The sequence below is a fragment of the Poecile atricapillus genome, chromosome 6 (genome assembly GCF_030490865.1).
Source record: "Poecile atricapillus isolate bPoeAtr1 chromosome 6, bPoeAtr1.hap1, whole genome shotgun sequence".
In the NCBI taxonomy this organism is placed as follows: Eukaryota; Metazoa; Chordata; class Aves; order Passeriformes; family Paridae; genus Poecile; species Poecile atricapillus.
Window position 1 is genome coordinate 35,506,249 of NC_081254.1, and position 7,386 is coordinate 35,513,634.

The window sequence follows — 7,386 nt, forward strand, 5'->3', positions numbered from 1 at the left end:
AAACTTCGGTAGCAAATTTGTAACTCTTCAGCTCAGCTCCATTAACCATGGAACCAGAGAATATCCTGAGCTGGAAGGGCCCACAGGGATCACCAGTCCCTCTTCTGGCCCTGCACAGACATCCCGACAGTCCCACCCTGTGCATTGTCCAAACCCTCCTGGAGCTGTGGCAGCCTCGGGGCTGTGCCCTTTCCCTGGGAAGCCTGTTCAGCCCTCTGGTTTAACTTTTTAAAATGGATTTTGTTCGAGTTCTGTGAATTTAAGTAATACAGTGAAAACAGTTTTAAATTAACACAAAAAAGATTTCCTAAAAATGCTGCACAGGCAGTCCCCTACATTGATGCAGGGATTAAAAACAGAGGGCAACAAGACTGCTTGGAAAGGATTAGAGGATGAAGGCTGTTGTTTCAGTAAAGAGGGTGTTTGGGTTTGATTTTTTTAAAATAAAACAATGCACGAAATAAGTCCATCCTTATCAGCAGCACTTAGAAGAGTATTTGGCTGACTTAACCCACAGTATATTTATTCTGCTGAGCCTACCTACACCCATCTGATCCCAATGAACTCCCAGCCAGGAGCATTTTCCTGCATTGACCAGAAAATTTTAGAGGACTTACCAGACTTATTTCAATCTCTTCCATTCCCAAAGAAACAAACAAAAGAAAAATCCATGTTCAAAAATATTTTAACTCAATAGGACCTTCCTCACAGAGACATTATTATCACAAGAGTAAACAAACCGAGTTTTTTACTTTTTATCCAAAGTACACAAATTTATCTGAGGATTTCATTATTCATTTCCAAATTCAGTGGATTGTGTCTCCTGTTATTTACTCAAGAAACACTGGCACAGCATGAGATATGTGGGAATCACCTGCTTTATTCAACCCAGCACAGTGTATTTCAGTTTATAAGGGTTTCATGATCTCTTCAGTTTCTCCTCTGCAATCCTTATTACAATACAGTTGAAAATATGTATTAATCCACAGGTACTTTTTTTAAAAAATCCACATTTTAATCAAAAATGGGAAGAAAAAATATAAAAAGAGGAGAAAAAAGAAATCTGGCGTGTTTCTATTGGTGTCTAAAGGCATAACAAACTACAGCAATTTATTTCACCACATCCAGTTGTAATGTTAAACCACAGATAAACATTACTAATGGAGCAAGAATGTGTTGCTTCCTTCTGATGGAGGTCCAAGATTGCCCTTTGGAGTTTGCCAAACAGCATGGGGCACTTCATTCACCATGTGATTGGCACACACTTAAGTTCTGAATCAGTTTGGGGATGAAATTGTTGGCTAAAGCTCTGGAAATTCTGACTCTGAAGCTGTCTCAGGCAGGCTGTCTTTACTTTGAGAAAAAGCAATTCTTTTTAATAGCACTGTGTTACTTGGCTTCTTATTTGGTTTTACGTTGTTCATTGATGTTTTGGATTTTGATGTACTGTACAGCACCCCAAGAACTCTAACAGGGGGAACTCCATTAAAAAAAAATGAGTATATTATTTCAACATGTGCTAATAAATATGCTACACATTTGGGAAATCTAATCACATCTATTTTGATGGTACACAAAAAGGCCATCAGCCACTGCATGCTGACACCAAAAAATGCATCTGTTCACTGAAAGGCAGAAATGTAATTTCTTAACTGAGCTCATGTTCAAGGCAGCTCTTACAATGCAGGGAATTCTAAGGGTCAAGGGTTTATTTTTCCATTTTTCTTGTAAATAAAGGAAATTATCTCATAAACTTATGATTGATTTTTTTTTAGTCAACATTATTTTGCATAGCAACAAACTTATTTGTAGGATATTTTAAGACACACAGTTTAGCTTATTATTTTATTGATATTAATGGAAATGATCCAGAAGAGGAAAACACATCATCTGGAGGTCTGACCCTACTGCCTGCCACATCCTATCATCAGTGAATATTTTGGGAGCAGAGTGCTTGGAGATCTGGGTTTGAATTTCTTGTTTTACATGTAACTATAAAATCATGAGTTCTTTTAAGATCCAGTCCACCCCAAACTCACAACTCCATGCAGCCTTCCATTTCAGCTCAAGTTTTTTTCCCCCCTTACAGTCACGAATCAAATTTGTGAGTGCACAAATGTTGTTCACAACACTCTCTTTTTTCACTTTTACAACTGCTGTGCTATAGCCAAACAGGTCACTTTGCACAGCAATCTAATGCCCAGCTTCTTTTTTATCTACTTGCTCTAATGGCTGGTCACCTTCCTTCTCAGCCATGAAACCTTCCAGAAATGTTTCTCTCTTACCTGAACACACAGGGGTTTGGCTCCCTGCTGTGGTAATGCCTCGAGGATCCAGTTCCATTATGCTCCTGTGTCAATACAGGTGCTGTCAGCTGTCTGAGGTACAGCCCTGCCACTGATTCAGAAGCTGAAGGAGCTTTTATATCAAGATGAGGGTCAACCAGTATCAGGTAACACAAGCACAATCCCTATCTCTGTTCTCCTAGTAGAGGTATGTCTAAAAATATGCACAGTCTTGTTTTTCCTTATAATGCTCCTCTTCTTCAAAGGTTTTACAGTAATATATATTTTCAGAGTAATGTAAGGCTGTTGATCACAATGAACTCTCAACCGTACTGCCACGTGCACTTTACATAAATGTTTATTCCTTCATTGTTTTGAGTAGTGAATAGTTGAGATTTGGTCAGTCAGTGCTCCAGAGGTGTTCTGCTGATAAAGATGGACTCTATGGCTACAGGGCTTTGTCATCCTCAGGAGCAGATTTGTCACAGCACTGTTTTTGGCCACTGCTCTGGTTTTGGGTGTGGTGCTTGGGATAGCGCCTGCAACACCGGCTCTGGTTTCCAGGCGGCTGATCTGCCACAAAGGAGGTCTGATAAACTGTTACAAAGCCTTCGCTGCTTTTCCGGCCTGGTGCACGAGCCCACTCGAAGAAGTTATGGGAGTTCTGTTTCTGTTTCTCTGGATCCAACTTCCTCAGGCCCATGCCCTAGGAAAAAAAAAAAAAAGGGAAAGAAAAATTCATGTAAACATATGACTTCCAGTCACAGCTTCACAGATGAATCTTGTAACAGTCATTACCCCACTGGGAAGTGAACGAAGCTGTTACCACAGTGATTGCAAGAACTCACGGTTGATCTTTAGCAAGTTAAAAATAATATTGTCAGACTCGCCTGTATGAACATTTTTGGTTGCATATATAATGGGAAATCTGCTGACCTTCCACCTCTCATTGCTAATAAACCACTTTTACTTTGCATTTCTGTAGCACACCATCTACTCAAGGCTATTTAGCTACACTCTGCTAAATTAATCTTCAGAGGCACCCAAAGAAATAGGTTAATAATTCTAGGTTTGGACTGCAATAAAGAAACTGAGACAGACCATGAAATCTGAATCTTCAATGCTATCCCTTGTGTGTCCAAACACAGAGAGACAGAGCCCGATTTTCACACTCCACAGCTCTCAGGAAATGTAGCTGGAATTATGGTTGATCAATATCTCTAAAGCGATGAGACACTGCCCAAAGTGCACAGAAATTGAGGTTATTCGGTGGATAATGAATTCCAAAAAGTCTAGGCCTGACAGAGCCCAAAGTCAGACAAACTCCCTATATCACAATTCACTGCTTCCTCCTTTACTCATTATCCTGTGTACTGCACTATTTCTTTTGCTGCCCAGAATAATATCAACAATCTAAGGGGAATGGAAGAACATGAAATGCAGAGAAAAGCCAAAAAAAAATTTAAATTCTAGTCAAAGTTGTGGCTTCTGCAACATACATTTAAACAGGTGTATTGTAAAGAGATGTGGGTTGGAAGAGAATACATTCTTGAGTATATTGTAGGTATCCTATGGATTTTGGTTAAATTAATGATAAATATGAGTCTGAACAAAATATTTGGGGCTGCAAATTAGAAGTGGCTGAGATCTCTACAAAAATTCATTGCAAGGCAAATAACTTAGAGCAGACTAATAGGACATTTAACTGGTTACAAAACCAAAACAGACATATTAGAAAATGCCTGTCAGAGGCCCAAATCATGGCTTTTTTCTTCCCTTTGAATTGTGCCATTCTCAATGACTATGTGTGCTGCTGCACATCTATGATAGTCCCAGAGATGTCCCAGCCCTATACTAATAAAAACTGTATTTTTCTTTGCTATCTACATTTTTCTCTTCTCACAAGTTTTAGCATCTATTTTTTCTTTTTCTGCAGGGGACAGAAAAGATGCTCTGTTTAATCTCTGGCACACCAATAGATCTGAAGTTGCTTGATTTGTCTCAGTGCTGAGTACTTACCAAGTCAAAATACTCAGCTGCATTGCATATGTCATGTCTGTTGTCATGAGAAGAGAACGGGAAATTGTTGTTTCCTGCTTCCTGAAAGAAATTATAGCAAAAAACCATGAATTTTCATAAATTCTGTTTGGAGTCTATTAGTCTTCCTTCTTATATTGTGAGATTACAGCTGCCTTTGTTTTAGCACAGAAGTCATATTCCTATGTTAAATATCCACCTGCACGTGATTTTATAGGGGTAATGTGGACTTCTATTTTTTTTTAATAAAACAATCAAGAGGATTTGCTGAATATATACATGATTAATATAAAAGTATGAATTTTCAAATAAAAAATGATACATTCTGTCTGCAAAGCAGCAAAATGCTAGCTATATGTCAGGATTGCCTTGCTTGATTTAGTAGTAAGCCTAAAGCTAATTAAAATAAACTACAAAAGAGACCTCAAAACTGAATTAGTCTGTGATTTATGAACTGAATGTCATGGACACTGCATGTTGCAGGGGAAGTGGAAGAGGTATTAATTGCTTAACTAATTTATAATCTCATTCTTTAATATGGTGTTCATTCAGTCTCTACATGAAATCAGTTTCAGAAGAAAAAGGACAACTGCAAAAAGAGCTATTTTAGAAATAATGAACATATCTGACTTTTTAAATGTTTGTTATATATCAGTGCTATATCCCAACTGTGATATTCCTCTCCAAACAAAAGAGCAAGTTTTAATGTAACACTAAAATAAGTGTTTCAAGAGGAGGAGAACCTGAATGAGTTCTAAAGATCAGTGTAACTGGAGGCCTGATCCAGCAAGAAGATTCACCAGACATAAAATATGCCTGCACAGGGTCAGCTGCATGGTCAGATCTCAGACTATTTGGTTTACTAGGCAGATTCTCTTCCTTTTGTTAGGTGTATTCACAAGTTCACTTGTCTCATACTGATTCACCCAGACTGTAATTCAGTGGATAAGCAAATTCAACAAATACATTCTCATACATGTGTTTAAAAATAAGCACCTCCTGAGTCTGTAAATTTCCTTCTAGAATATCTTACTGCAATTAAATGTCAATCTCAGATTTCAGGAATAGTATTTATTACCACTGCCTAAACAAACTTTCTCCAATTGTCCTATTTTAGCCTTTAGTGCATCTTCGTGCTCTCACCACTGGTCTCAGATTAATTCTCAATTTACGACAGGCAAGAATTTCCCTAATTCTATATAAAAGTGGAGGGCTGGTAAAAATAAGACATGCAACTTCAGGTGAAGTCACACTGGTGTTGATAAAAGGTCCCTCTACACTGGTTCTGCTTTTCAGGCAGTGGCTAAGGCCAGATGTTCCACTAAAAGATAGATGTAATATTAATATTAACACAGTGTACACTCATGTTACAGTATAATCTCCTTTTCAGTAGCTCCAAGCTTCCCTTTTAAATATTCCTTCCAAGCCCTTCATTTCTGCCCTTCACTACAGCAAAACCTGTGAAATAAACCCACTGTAATTGCTGTGCTTATAGAAAATGAAAATAGAAAATGTTGTGTACAAAATGGGTGGGTAAAGCAAAGCTCAATGTAATGACAGAACAAGGACATGAAAAGGTGCTTATAACACTACAACATTTTAAATACTTGTGATTTTAAAAAATACTGTATTTCCTTCAGTCCTAAAATTTTTCAGAAATCTCATTTTTAATCAAGCCTTACAAATTTTTGAAATAAGGCGCTCCTAACTGTTTAATTAATAAAAAGAACATTCCTTTGTGTAAATATACTGAATTGCCGACATTCATTGCCAAACAGCTGATCAAATTTCCATTAAACCTTCTTACAGGGCTTTACACACAGGCTGTGGGCTGAGATTGATCATAATGTATTCGGTGTCTCAATAATAAAAGAGAAAATCAGCAGTAATACAGCAGGACTTTGAGCAACTAAAATTATAAGTGAGTAACAGGGAAATATGTTTCCTCCGCAGCACAGGCAGCAATCACTCCATCCCCTGAGGCACAAAGTCTGCCAGCCCGCTGTGACTGCTCCGCTAACGACCCTGAGTGCTGCTCTTACTCACAGCTTAGCGAGTGACAACTTGAGAAAGAGCTCCGAAAAGCGGCTGTGTTGCCACAGGAACTCACCTGCACTCGAGCTCTGTATTCCAGTGGCATTCTATGTTCCTTGCCCTGAGCAGCTGCCGAGTTCAGGACATGTCTTAGTGAAGCGCTTGTTGTTGATTCCAGCTCGCCCTGCTCCCCTCCAACATGAACAAACTAGAAAATAATAAAGATCATGACCCTTTAAAATAAAAGCCAACTAAAAAAAACCCAAATAACTAAAACAAACAAACAAAAAAACCAGCCCGCCCCCCCCCCCCCCCCCCCCGAATAGATCAGATCAGAAATGTGGGCAAAATAGTATTTTCCCATTTATTTTTAATTACTTGGATTGCAGCAGCACCTAGTGGCGTCTGGAAAAATGAGGCGCCTCCCACACACACAGCACAAACCCTACCAAAAAGACCATCAAACGTAGATAAAATAACGAGACAAGAATTTTAGGAATCTTCAAGACAAGAATGTCCAGGACCTTCCTGAAAATTGTTTATACAGCAATAACCACCAAGGAAAACAACGACCTTCCCCGCCTTCCTCCAGTGCTATTCCTACTGTTGTACAAGTTTGAAAGCACAAATTTTTTTGGGAACAGCTCAACCAAACATCAAACCAAAGAGTTCAGAGAGTGAGGAACAGCCTGTGCCAGGAGTGTCATAGTGCCCTGGGATGCCAAGATGTCCCAGCCCAGTGTTTCTGATGGGATCACAGTATTCTTCTGGAGGTGAGAACTAAGGTGAACCTTGGCTGGAGTTTTCCAGAAGAGAAGGAAAATCAACCAGGGCTAACTATAAAATAAGAGATCTCCAGCATTGCTGGAAAACTGAAAAAAAACCAAAACCCAGCCAGGGTTACTTAGCAAGCCAGAACTTTTACACACTTCCTCTCAATACGTAGGACACTTTCTCCTCATAAACCTCAGGAATGGGAAGACTCACTTCTAATGGCCAGTCACCCTTAGCATGGTGCTTTTTTGAGAGT